We start from the raw sequence: 13,468 nt of genomic DNA, 5'->3' as shown, positions 1-13,468 counted from the left end.
GAGATTTCTCTCTTCGCCTAGGAGACCTTCCTCTGGACTGGAATTTCTTTTCTTTAGGATTGGATTGTTTATTTCCATCCCAGTTCTTTTTTGGTGAATTATTATTATTATTAAAAAACTTTTTTTCTGGACTTGTAGTCAGTTGCGGTTTTACTGGTATTCCACCTAGACTATCTCTGCCTAGTTCTTCATAGGATTTTTCTATGATTCTGGCAATTTCAGCTGGTTGGTCTGCTATATCTGTCTCTTTTAACCTCTGGCGGATCGCCACGTTTGCTGCTTCACCTTTTATGTTGGCTAATAATATAGCCGAGACCTGCTTGAAGTCTTTCAGTAATTTCATACCAAGAGTTAAAGCAGGTTCTGGACCGTATTCATCTTGAATTTGTTTTAGCACATCTGGTATTACCGAAATGGATGGAACACCGTGCGTTTTTGTGTAGATGGAAGCAAAGACTGTACCCCAAGTGTCACAGTCCTCAATGTGTGGTGCGATTCCCATTGGGAGACATATAGTCAGAATCCTGTGTTTTTCCAGCGGGGTGGTGTCAGGAAACACCGCCTCTATTTGGGTAATTTTCTGTGCCAACCAGAATGGTATTTGTTCCCGTTTAGCTGGAACTTTACCTAGGCAGGATTGGATGTTCTGTGGTGTAATTTTATTTGTGTTCCCCTGGTGAGGGGTCAGCTGTGGAAGTTTAATCGCTGGCTGAATTGTTGAAGTCCGCATTACATACTGAACTAATTGTCTATGAATTTTTAGTAGTTGTTTTAGCTGTATTAATAGCTCTGCTGCAGGCATTCTTTCGATGTCTGGATGTGGTGTGTATCCGGCTAAGACCGGCCACGTTGCTCCTGGTCTTCCTAAAGGACCGAGCCTTGTAATGTGATTGTTATGTATTAGGGCGCCATCAAATAAGAGCAAATGCTCTTGGAATTTGAGTGGTACTTCCACCTCCTCGAAAGGAGTGTAAATGTCGGGTGGAACCTCTATTTTGTAATAGTGGAAGTACTTTGTTACAGCATTTGCTGCTGGAAAATGTATCCATGTGTAGTATACCTCTGTCTGCCGATATTCGTGTGCCTCAATTACGAATATGACTGTGCCACCTCTAGGTGTCAGTCCATTTTCTATAAGTTTTAAGGTTATAGATCTCCTTTTGGCGACCTGGATGAGTATTATATCCGGGTCTGCTGTTTGCATGGTAGCATCAGCATCTGCTATTTCAGTTGCTAATCTAATTGCCTCTCTTTCATCATCACTCTCTGCCATTTTACAGACAGGATGGTATTATTTTTATTTGCAGATCAGGTTTCTTTATGGAAACAGAGATTAGATGCACAATATTTTGGAACAGTGTATCCTTCAACGTTGACTAGACCAAGAACCATACATAGGAGTTCCCTCCTGCGAGGTTTTGGAGGATATTACCTTTCACCCACTCCAGACGTCTTTGGAGTATTTTGGAAAAGGGGTCTGAGTGAGAAAGCACGACTGAGTTACTCTAAATGTCTTACGTTAGTTTTATCGCCCTTTCCAAACGCGTTGGGCGCCATGTAGTGTAGCTCCTATTTTCCCAATAGGCTCTGCGCATTGGAATAGTACCTACAGCAGTAAAGGCCTAGGCCAGACGTTAACTAGGTCTACTACTGTCGATACTAGACTTAATTTTTGGGTTTGCCAGCTAAGCTCAGAGTTCGCTAGAAACTTTCTCGAATGTTCAAGGAAGGATTAACTTCCCTGATTAGACAAGAAGGGATTTAGTTTCTGACAACCATAGAACATGACAACTTTGCTCTCCCCTAATCAAGAGTCAATCTCGAGAGTCGTGTGAGCACAAGGCAATTATTTTACTCAGTCAGTACGTGCATTCTTAGTCTCATCAGAATGTAGAGAAAAGGAAGAGACGGGCGTGTTCAATAAAAGATGTTATTTATTGATCAGTCTCTTTTCTCGTACAAGAGAAATGGATCGATATTATTGCAATACTTATAGTTAAGTAAAGTGCATACATTAGAAGCAATAGTATAAAATAATACTGTAAAAACATTGATATGGTTTCTGAGCCATATGATGTTTAAAATGATTAAAATATATTTACATACACATATACATTTGACTAAACGTACTCAACTGGTGTTTCTAAATACGCCTACCCCGTGTACCTGACCTAAGTCTAATGCGTGGGCGGGAATAGAAAGTTACAGTTTAAGTTAAGTTTGTTTTTGCCAAGTGAATAACTAAAGAATTCTCTGTGAGGGGTTATTCAGTTCTGTACCTGGAATTTAGGATGAATGAGGAATGGTATCTCTTTATCTGCTCTCGATATTCCAGGCTGCCTGCGAGGGCTACCCGGAAGCGCCGGTGCTGGGTCTCTCGGCTTGAGATAGCAGCGCGTCTCTCAGCGCGTCAGGAAGGCGGGGCTGCTGCCAGCGGGGTCTGCTTCTGCTCTTGGCTTCGGCAAGTATGGCTGCTCCGTCTTGTCACCACGCGTGTGTTTGCCTAGGGCAAGGTCGGCAATATTTATACCTTAAAGGTGCCGGGATTGACGTAAGGATGGACATAGGTACGTCAATAAAGATGTCATACGACTTGCTCGTTAGCACATTCTTTACTAAAGTTCTCTGTGAAATCAAAACAATGGCCGCACGGATTATCCAGGTTGTCATAGGTTTGATTTGTTATGAGAACGTCGTATGCCTTATCAGGGGCTGGAGGAATGTCGCTTGTCTAATTAGATCTCAAGCGTTATGACCTAATCAGATAACACGTTCCTGTGCCGTAGTGTGACTGCGTCAGATAACGGTATCTGCATCATGGGGGATTTCTTGCCTCATGGGCTGACTGTTAGTTAACTAGCTAGTTAGTTTAACCAGAATAGGGTCAGGAATAGGGGGATCGATTCAGAACCTATAGAAATACACGACAACACTTGTCCCAGACTGATGTTGCATTAGGTGTTCCCACCTGTATCATTGTCTAAATGACTTGACTCTTTCAGAGTTCCTAGAATGATAAGTATAGACTACATCTACGTCAATGGCAGGCAAGACAATGAGTCTGCAGAAATATAGCAAATGAAGAAGTGGCCTGCTTAAAATGAAGTCGAACCTGCCCAAGATAGAGTTGGGCCTTTATGGTCATTGTATTGTCTCGAGGTTACAGTATCAAGTGTGTCTCCCCTTCTCCTTGAATGGAGGGGTGCTAGAAGAAATGGAATATAGAAAAGAAAATCCCTTAAAGCCAGGGTTCATGTAGATCTGATGTGACGCAGAACACCTCACACTTAATGTTTCATATGAAGAAGGGATGAGAAAGATAGTAATGGAGATTGCCCTATGTAATCTAACAGCTACAGGTCCGCTAATGTGGACATTTCTAATAATCCGCAATGCCACAATAGAGCCTAGGACAGCAATTTTAAACAGGTTTTTGGAACCATGGGCTGGGGAGTCCTAGTTACTTATTTTCTGTGACCTATTCCAATCCAAGCAAGGTTTTCAAACACAATCTATGCATGTGAGCAAGTACAACTCCAACAGATGCCTATCACCACTAACATCTATGCTAGAGTCCTCACATTGATTTTAGAAAGTTGTAGGATCTTTGCTGAACAGCAGTTATGTGTGTTTGATATAACTTTATTGAGCCATTCCTGCTAGAACCTCTGAAAATACCCAAAGCCAAACCTACAGCAACAGGGCAAATGGGTATTAGATGTGTTCCAGTGCCCACAATGTAAATATGTTAGCTAGATATTGGGCTCCCTTTGGAAGGGCTTGCAAGATGCAATTCCTAAAAGAAAGTAATATTTGGCATAAACAGCGATTTGTCAACATTTTAGAAGAAAATGTAACATTCTTGTATTAACTGAGTTTCTATCAGGGTATCTCACACTCTGTCAGTTTTTCATCCCTCACTTTGTGAACCTTGTGGGTTATGCTGACTTGACTACTTCAGGGGAAACTACTGCGCTCTCCTAAGATGCCTTCTCTCTGTAGCAGACTTTGGATGTTTAATGTATTTTGTTTCTCCCTTTGACAGGTGGCCATGTTGAGACTGGATGATACCAATCAGCAAGTGTGGAATTCAACGCGTCGCTTCCATGGTGGAAATCATACCGAGGCCGACCTTATATCCGAAGTCGAAAATAGTTCTTCGGCTTCAGTGTTGGGCAGAGGGGGCTCACATGTGTATCTCTACACTGAGAACTCTCCGTGCGTGAGCAGAAGAGACCGTGGGACCCCCTGCATGCAGCTCTTAATTAATTTTGCATGTAGGCATCCTAACTGTACCGTAGATGTTGGCTTCCAGAGGCCCTACGGGAGCCTCTCTACGAATGATACCTTCCGAATGAGCAATTTCATTGACCAACTCAGGGACTACAATCACACCATAGGCATCCCTCAGCCCAATATTCCTAGTAATCTCCATTTCTATCGCGTGAATGTGACGAGTGAAGATACCTACCCTGTTCATGACCGAGTTATGAAATGGGACTATTGAAACGATAAGGCATAGGCTGTAGGTTGCAGGTAGAAAAGCGTTATTCTTAGGTAGAAGATATCACCCCATCCACCTCCTTACGTACCACAGGGACACCACTATTCTTTGCACCCTGACCTTCCCAATTATTCCCACCTACCATCTTCCTGTTCACCATTTCCTAGTCCCCTTGTGACTTTCCCCACCAATGTATTATTTTGGTTTCTTGGTTGATATTATTTCAGGCCCTACATCTGACGGATGTCTATCACTTTTGTTTCCTCTGATTCTCCTCATTCTATCACAATCATCTTCTTCCTTTGTCCATCACTGACCTTCTCTTTCTCTGCTCTGCTCTCTACTCCTAACTTTAGGACTCCTAAACTGAGAAAACTCCTAACTTTAAGACTTTCGGTATTCACAGAAGGCATTTAGGAGTCCTAAATTTAGTACTCCTAACTTCTGTGAATACCGAAATGAGTAAGTGCCTTCTGTGAATACCGAAATGAGTAAGTGCCTTCTGTGAATACCAAAATGAGTAAGTGCCTTCTGTGAATATCAAAATGGTAGTAAGTTGAGAATTTTGTCTTAAGTTAGTTCTGTGAATCGGGCTCATCGCCTTCTCTCTCGATACTTACACTACTCTGATTGGCTGCTCTGTCTTTGCTTTTGCTGTCAGCAGTGAAATACCTGAATAAGGATGCTTGCCGCTGTTACTGCACCTAACCCTTGCCATATACTTTTGTGATGGAAGCCAGCTATTCCTAAAACTATAGGCATGGAAGTATCTGAAATATTTGAATAACTTCCTGTAAATTGGACATAGTAAAATGTCTACTCCAAAAACGTTAACTGATGCTCTGGGTCCAAGCGGTAGGGTTCTCAGGTGTACACTAACACCCCACACTAGGGTTCACACATGCTCACTGACACCCCATTGTAAGGTTCACAAATGCGTACTGACACCCCACCCTAGGGTTCAAACATGCACTCTACCATCCCATTATGGGGTTCACAGGTGCTCTCATGGTAAGAGCAGGGAAGGTATGTAAAAATATGCGGACAGCCTCTGTACTAATGGTGCACTCCGCAAAATATGCATTAGGTTTGTATGTATTTTATATTTGTCCAACCCTAACCGCTTCAACTCTCATTAAAATGTAATCTTGAGTGAATTTGCCACTTGTATATATGTAACTCTAACCAGTAGTATCAGTAGTAGTCTTATGTACTTACTACCATTCTTATGTGAATTTACAGTTTATCTGTTTGTATCTTTTCCTTGAGGTAATTTACAACTTTTATATATGTAACTCTACAACTAGTATCTGTAGTAGATTTTTGTACTTTCTGCCATTCCTATGTAAATTTAGAGTGTTCCAGTTTGAATCTTTTATGTAACTCATGTACTCTGAAGTCCTTCTGTACTGCAACTGACCCTTTTGTAAAGCGCTCTGACACCTTCTGGTAAAGTGCGCGCTATATAAAAACGCATTAAATAAACACATTAAAAAAAATGTTGGATTAGCTTCAACATTTGCCTTAACTGCACATCCGGGCTTCTAGATTGTGTATCAGCGTGAGAGAGTGGGGTGGTTGAGGTCATTTTTTTTGTTTGACTCCCTTGATGTGAGTTTTTCTTTTGTATATCCACAATGTGTTTAGTATTTTTGTACCCATCAGCTGTCGGTTTTAACACTATTGTGAATGAATTTGGACAAAACTAAGACATTATAAGTCATTGATTGATCTATGTATTGACAAACTGTGTAAGTACATATGCACTTTTACCTGCCTTCTGTTCTTATCTATATTTTATTCTGCTTACATAGCTTGGCACTTGTAACTTTGTATAAATACCATAAGCATCATCATTCTAAAAATATGCTCTGATTTTATTACTTAAACTTAAACAGGAGTTATGGAAGTTTGAAAGCCTTTATTTGTTTGATGAAATCAATTTAGTATTCTGTTTCTGTATCTGACTGATTTTTTTGACATTGTATGCCTCTGTTACTTAGCTATTGCCAAAAATATATTTCAGCAGATGACATTTAGGGGTCGATTCCGATTCGGGAAAAACCGCTCCGTATAGCCGTACGGAGCGTTTTTCCCATACGAATCGTACACCTTCAACGTTCCCATACGTACAAGGAAGTGCGATCCTTACCGCAAGCAAAACCCCATACAAATCGTACCAAATACCGTACAAACAAAAACTACGTACCAGACATATCTGGGTCACGCTGTACGTGCCGTCCATACGTAAACAGGAAGCATTTTCCGACCGACCAAGTATGATCCGTTACGGCGACACTCCATACGACCCTATTGCTACGGGAGCTGAAAACTACCGTAAAGCAGAGTCCGTTCCGAACCGCACCGCGGTACGCAACTGACACGCCATGAACCTCATCGACCGTGCCTTCCCTGTCCTGTACGCCTACGACCCGGTACACAGAAACCGACAACGGCGCAGATGGTGAGTACAACGTAGCAACAACGGAAATATACATGTACGCTGCGAGACACGCTCACGTATATCACCATTGCAATGGTGAAACGTCACGAACACACGTACGCACTGTGGGGGTACGGGCCGTTCGCGTGTGGCACCATTGCAATGGTGAAATGTCCAGCACACTCGTAGGCACTGTGAGGGTACGGGCCGTTCGCGTGTGGCACCATTATAATGGTGAAACATCACGCACACACGAACGCAGTGTCGGGGTACGGGCCGTTCGCGTGTGGCACCATTACAATGGTGAAACGTCCCGCACACATGCCGTGAATGTCGGGGTACGGTGCGTAACAATTTAGCCCATACCACCATATCAATATTAATATGAGTCTCACACACACCATCAATGGTGGTGTACGGTGCGTCACACGCTCGCCAACTTCACAATTGCTATAGTGGTTCGACACGCACACACGCTATTTATGTTGGGGTATGGTGCACACATCTGAGGGGGGTGTGGATATGACTCCCAGCAGTGCCCAGACATAGGAGGGGTGGGTGGATCTGACTCCCAGCAGTGCCCAGACATAGGAGGGGTCGGTGGATCTGACTCCCAGCAGTGCCCAGACATGACACGGGTGGGTGGATCTGACTCCCAGCAGTGCCCAGATATAGGAGGGGTGGGTGGATATGACTCCCAGCAGTGCCCAGACATAGGAGGGGTGGGTGGATCTGACTCCCAGCAGTGCCCTGACATGACACGGTGGGTGGATCTGACTCCCAGCAGTGCCCAGACATAGGAGGGGTGGGTGGATCTGACTCCCAGCAGTGCCAAGACATAGGAGGGGTGGGTGGATCTGACTCCCAGCAGTGCCCAGACATAGGATGGGTGGGTGGATGTGACTCCCAGCAGTGCCCAGACATAGGAGGGGTGGGTGGATCTGACTCCCAGCAGTGCCCAGACATGACGCGGGTGGGTGGATCTGACTCCCAGCAGTGCCCAGACATATGAGGGGTGGGTGGATCTGACTCCCAGCAGTGCCCAGACATAGGAGGGGTGGGTGGATCTGACTCCCAGCAGTGCCCAGAGATGACACGGGTGGGTGGATCTGACTCCCATCAGTGCCCAGACATAGGAGTGGTGGGTGGATATGACTCCCAGCAGTGCCAAGACATAGGAGGGGTGGGTGGATCTGACTTCCAGCAGTGCTTTGAGAAGGTTTGGGGGCATGAGCATCACACAAATCCAACTTCTGTATGTGTACAGCCATAACCTCTGACAGTCCTGATGATGCCATAGCAAAACATCACGCACAGCAGTGTCCCACTCCATGAAGGACTCATACCTGTAAACCACTGTGTGACACACCACATGTGGGTGTGAGTTCAGATCACACATGCTGATCCACCCATGGAGGTAGCAGTAAATCTACATACCCTACCATCATCACTCAGTGGACTGAAGTCATGTAACAGGCCGCAAAACAAATAGAGCATAAAGGGTAAACACACTGACATGTATCTCATGGCCCTGATATGAATGTACATCTGGACAAACAAGTGCTGCATCATGGATGGAACAGGGTAGAAACACCTTAGATCAAAATCAATACATTTTGAGTAATGGGCTGTAATTGCCTGCATTACAAATCCGAACATAAGGGTAAGGCTGTGACCACATATATCTGTATAGTGTGAAGAATGCTGATGTTGTCCATGCTGGCATACATACATACTATGAACACAAACACAGTGAGTAGCATGGATGGCACAGACCAATGAGCACAACTCATCCGTGAGCAGGCATGGCCATTGCAGAAGGTAATGTCCTCAAATATGGAAGGTCTGTACTATTTTCACTACAACATTAGTGCACCTGTCTGTAGTGTAGATCTCATGTGTCACTGAGGAAGGGACACTCTTACGGACAGTTTATGTATACAAACTGCACACACACAAATCCAGATACCGTGCAGCAACATTGGGATGGTGCTTAGATACCATATTGAACATCATTACCATCTGAAGGTGGACACCTTTCACAATTTGAAAACATCAACATGACACCAACTCCTGGGCACACAGCACCTAAAGCAAGTACCTGAAATGCAATAGTTCAGATAGAAAAATAAAATGCTTTATTCAGCTTAAAAATCAAATGTAGGAAAGAAAAGAGTCCAGGCTCAAAGAAGGCCATTGGCCAGTCCAATAAACTGTCCATCACAGTGGTGACGTGGAGGTTGTCACCTATAAACTTGCCTGCTCATGGATGGACTCACAGGTCTGTGGACCCATGGGGGGCATCATCATTGTCACTGACCGGCACCGCAGAGACAGGAGACTGAAGGGTAGGTGTAGTGAGTGCAGGTGGGGAGGATAACTCCACAATGGCTGGTGCATCTCCAAAGGTTGCCACATATTCTGCACTGCACACTGCTGCCAGCTCAGACAGGCTACCACCTGACCCCGGGGACACAATGGGAATGGAGGTAGAGGGTAGTGAGTGATGCGTAGCGGTTCTCTGGCTGCGTGTCTGCCGTCTTTCCCCAGTCCCTGTGGGTGTGCCTACATCCCAGTGAGAGTGTGTGCCTGAAGTACTGCGCCGACACTTCCGTGGTGGTGTGCTGGGTGTCCCTGTTGGTGTGCGTGTCCCTTTGCATTTGCTTTGGGCAGGTATGGGTGAGGGGGATGTGGATGGTTCAGAAGGAGTGGAGGGGATGGGCTGCTGCTGGAGGGCAAATGCTGCCGTCAGTGCTGACTCTATGGCCGAAATACTCCGACGTTGGTCAGACATGTTAGCTGACATGCCCTCCATGATTGACAACAACTGCGTCAAGATTGCAGTTTGGCCATGGAGGTCAGTCAGCATGGATGTCTGACCAACAAGTATCTGCCGGAGTAGGTCCACATCTTTGTCACCGAGGGCAGCAGGGGACACAGGGGCAGGGGCTGCGGTGCCGGGGACGAAGGAGACATGGGGGCAGCACGGACCGAAGGGACACTAGCAACTGGGAGGGTGGAGATGGGTCTGGAGGAGGCAGGGACAGACACAGAGATGGACGAAGCTGTCACCGCATATTTCCCCTCCTCCTGGGAGTCAGATGACGAACCGTCCGCATGGTACGCGGTCTCGGCTTCCAAAGGTACGGACGGTTCACTCCCCTCACCCTCAATGCCACTAGCACCCTCCAAATCTTCAGCACTGGTGGCACTGCAGCTGGGTCCCCCCTCCTGGTCCGTGCTCATGTCTCCTCCTTCTGCCTCGGTTGATGATGCTGTGGGCAAGGAGAAGAAACAAAAATGCATCAGTCACCTGTACACATATGACACATGTGTCCAAAAACAGTTGATCACATAGCAAATGATGCCATGCATCATGAGTAACAGCCCGATAGCTCTGCACATATTTGAGACTAGTACTGACCAGTTGGTATTGACACAATTCAATTTGGACACAAGGATACCATGAACACATCAGCCCCTAACTCCTATCAGAGTTACACTTAGAAGAATCTGTTGTTTAACGTGATAGCAGACCCATACACTGAAGTGATGGCACTCAAAGTTCAGTATCATAAAAGCATTAGTGGTGGCCGTCAGGGCACAAAAGAACACCTCGCTCCTCCAGGTGACACCACACTCAGAGACCTGTAATTACATTTGGGTGATCCAAAATGTGAAGATTATTGAACATCCTGTGACTCACAGTACTTCACACATTCAAAATGTTCGGAATGTGTACATTTTCACATTAGTGAAGAGAACACGTATGTGCCTGCATGAAAGGACACTCACAAAGAACTACACCCAATAAACCTAGACTGATTTCAGAAACAGCTGGCACCTGGTCTGATGAAACACTGGTAGGAATAAATGGCGTTGCAGTTTTGCCATTATACATGGCCCAATGGAGGTCTTGATGGCATTACGCACATTAATCTGTACAATTGTATTCAAAGGAGTTGCAAGAGCCCAGAATAACTGTGTGGACATGTATCTGGAGAACAACATACAACCTCATTCACTTACACTGGGCACATTTATAAGGTACCAGCTTGTAAGACAAAATTGGCAAAAGTTGCTTTGTGTGCACTACCTTGTTAGACAAATATCGTGCAAGCACATAGGTGCCACGTACACAAATCATCATATGTACACATTAGAAACCCAAACACAATAATGACTAGATTTCGTGAGTGCCAGGGTACAATATTCAATGTGAGTCAACTTGCAACATGTCTGTCCTCACAGGGGCATCTGGTACCTGATCATGCATTTGATTGCACATACTGCCTGTCATGTGAAGTGGGCCGCAAGTCCAAAATCTACACACTGCTCATGCAAATGGGCCTGCAAATTTGTTACAGCAAAATTATACCTGCATGGGGCACACACCCTCATCCCCAGGATAAAGTACAACACCAGTGTGCCCACTAAGACAAAACAGCCTTCCACCACCACCACATACACGTTGGACTCAAGAATGAGGCAAATCAGGTTTAATATACATTCACATAGGCTGTCAGGCATGCAATGAAAACACTGCCCACCATCACAGGGGAAGTGCATGGTTCACCATCAGCCATCCTATGTCCACACACAGGTCACACCTTGCAAGTCAAATTCAGGCAGGCACATTAGACATCCCCTGCACAACACCCACATTCGTCAGGCAATGTCATTTATACAAGGTTGGATTCAGGGGACACAAAACTGTGATGCAAGGAGTCCAAAAGTAACTCAAGCTCACCTCGTGGGGATGGCACTACATATCAGTCACAAACAAACAACCAGCGATTGCTGTGAATAAGCACACAAGCACTTCCCAGTGTAACCATGCAGAAGCCAAATGTAGTATCCATCTCCAGTGGGCACATGTAGCAGCCACCGGTTACATTCAATATATGGCAGGCTCCAATGCCACTGAGGCAGAGTCTTGATGAACACACATTGAATGGCCACTGTGTTGCATGACACAAATGAATAGGTGTCCAGGGCGTGTCTTGTGACTGTAGTGGGCCCACTGATCTGTGCACATGGAATGCGCTGACTGTACCATCAATAACCGTCATGGCACTATGCATGACTTACAAATGATGTACATCAGGTCTGACAACACAAGATGGCTCATGGATGCTGCAAGGGTGTGCATTGCACACAACACACTACTGTGTTGAGACGCATCAGCAGGGCAAGCAAATACAAAGTACAAACCAAGGGCACAGGTCATGGCACATGCAAGGTAACAACAAATGTCACAGACCTCACTCCCACATGATGTGCAATTCAATGTGCAGTCCAAATAAATGGCACCCTAGAAGAACTTGTTAAAATGCCCAAAAAGCACAGACCAGGGAAAACATGTGGAGGAAGGGGGTGAGGGATGAAAATGAACACCATCTGAATATGTGGAATTGAAGCAACAGTGCACAAAGTGCCTGGCTGACCAGACAACCCAACTGTGGGAGTAAATCTAGGCGTCCGAGCACCCCAAGTAGCAGCGGGCACACAACAGTACAAACAGCCATGTACATACCCCCTTCTTGCTGCTGTCATTCCTGCAACTGCCTATGGAGGTTGGGAAAGACCACTTCCAGGACCCGAAGCATGTGGGGGGTGAGGCGTCATCTTCCACCATGCCGGCGTGGAGCTTCCAGCTTCAGCTGCACCCGGCGATACGCTGGGTACAGCACCGGATATCTTGCCACCTCTTCCTGATGTTTGGTACCCGCTGGCGAATTCCCCCCGCACACCTGACAGCCCTGGCAATGTCCAACCAGATCTCCCCCTTCTCGTAGGCAGATACCTGTCAAGGAGACAAAGTGAAACAACATCACTACACCTGCACCATGTCACAAAGACACACACGCACTACATTGTTGAAGAGAACAGGTCATAGGATGCTGATTGGACTTGCATCATTGTACATGTGAATTTGGCCTGTGGGCATACCCCCAATGCACAACAAGCCTATGAAAGACAACAGATGGCATAAGGGGGAAACACACTCACTGATCATGGCACAAACTGTACAACACATGCAACTACAGGGTGTGGGATAGCATGTGGCAAGCAGTCACATTTCCACATCCATCTACCAACCCTCAGCGGACCTGACAAATACACCAAAGCACAGATCATTTGACCGAATCACTGACATAATCTCGACAGACCGAATATCGGCTAGAAAAATATCGATGACAAATTAACGACTACAAAAATATCGACCCCCAATACTTAAACAAGAAATAACAAAAATATTGAAACCACAATATCGCTAAAAAAAAATTTCGACTACAACATTATCGAGCACCAATTTTATTGCATCTAATAAATATCGACCAGCAATCCTTAACATATAACACAGTCAAAATATCGACCATCACTATATCGATTACTATAATATCGAACATTAAATAATATCGACTTTACAAAATACATACAAATTGCGTTTTCTAATAAATAAAACATATTATACATTTCACAAATATACATCATATATTTTTTAAAAATAATACAAC

The 13,468-nt window shown here is 45.0% G+C and overlaps 1 long non-coding RNA gene across 2 annotated transcripts in view; it reads left to right on the top strand.

The window, feature by feature from the left end:
* The window catches only part of LOC144817812 (uncharacterized), a 126,993-nt gene extending 122,143 nt beyond the window's left edge, over positions 1–4,850 (top strand). The window contains exon 3 of one of the 2 annotated variants that reach the window (XR_013606984.1): positions 4,046–4,850. This is a non-coding gene — a long non-coding RNA (uncharacterized LOC144817812). The remainder of the gene's footprint in view (positions 1–4,045) is intronic. The other variant, XR_013606985.1, reaches the window with a different exon arrangement.
* Positions 4,851–13,468: the final 8,618 nt, after the last annotated feature.

The sequence above is a fragment of the Lissotriton helveticus genome, chromosome 2_1, assembly GCF_964261635.1.
Source record: "Lissotriton helveticus chromosome 2_1, aLisHel1.1, whole genome shotgun sequence".
Taxonomy (NCBI): domain Eukaryota; kingdom Metazoa; phylum Chordata; class Amphibia; order Caudata; family Salamandridae; genus Lissotriton; species Lissotriton helveticus.
The sequence above is the reverse complement of the archived record's forward strand: the minus strand, read 5'-3'. Positions and strand labels throughout refer to the sequence as shown.